This window comes from Halyomorpha halys, unplaced genomic scaffold, assembly GCF_000696795.3.
Source record: "Halyomorpha halys isolate HHAL.00 unplaced genomic scaffold, Hhal_1.1 Scaffold1551.1, whole genome shotgun sequence".
NCBI classification, from domain to species: domain Eukaryota; kingdom Metazoa; phylum Arthropoda; class Insecta; order Hemiptera; family Pentatomidae; genus Halyomorpha; species Halyomorpha halys.
The window spans coordinates 135,806-136,424 of NW_027109850.1; positions in this window are offsets into that span (position 1 = coordinate 135,806).

Sequence of the window (619 nt, forward strand, 5' to 3'; positions counted from 1 at the left end):
AAAATCGATGTTTACATGTAACCTCAAGGCAGGTTTTGTTTTTGAAGAGAGCCTATAAGAATGAACAGTAGTGTCTGTGGCGCCGAGGAGAAATGATGTCTTGAGCAAGAAGAGGTGCTCATAAATTTCTGTCCAGCAAGAAGGAAGCCATTTTTGACGCTAGGACAGAACAATAAGAAAAAAGGAAGACACCAAGGAATCAACGAAAGAAGATCGTGAACTTGGTTAGTTTGGTTATAACTAAATTTAAATACAATTGTAACAGAGATATTAATTTATTTAAGTTAATAGTAAAAGTGTTTGTATTCTGATTGCTAGTAACCCGCCCTGAGATAAAGAGTCTCTCTCTTTTTATATAATAAAATTAAGAGTCTTTTTGTATAATAAAATTATATTATCCATTTGATATTAAAGTTCTTAAAATAAGAACCCAAAGTATCTCTCTTATATTTGAGAAAAAAGTCTAAAACGAGCAAAGATTCTTTTTATTTTATTTTTTAATATTTTTTAAAATTATTAGAATATATATATATATTGTAATATGCTCTTTTTGAGTAGATAGTATATTTTGATGTATAAATGGTTTTAATATGTTTTATTTTATGGATCATTGTAATAT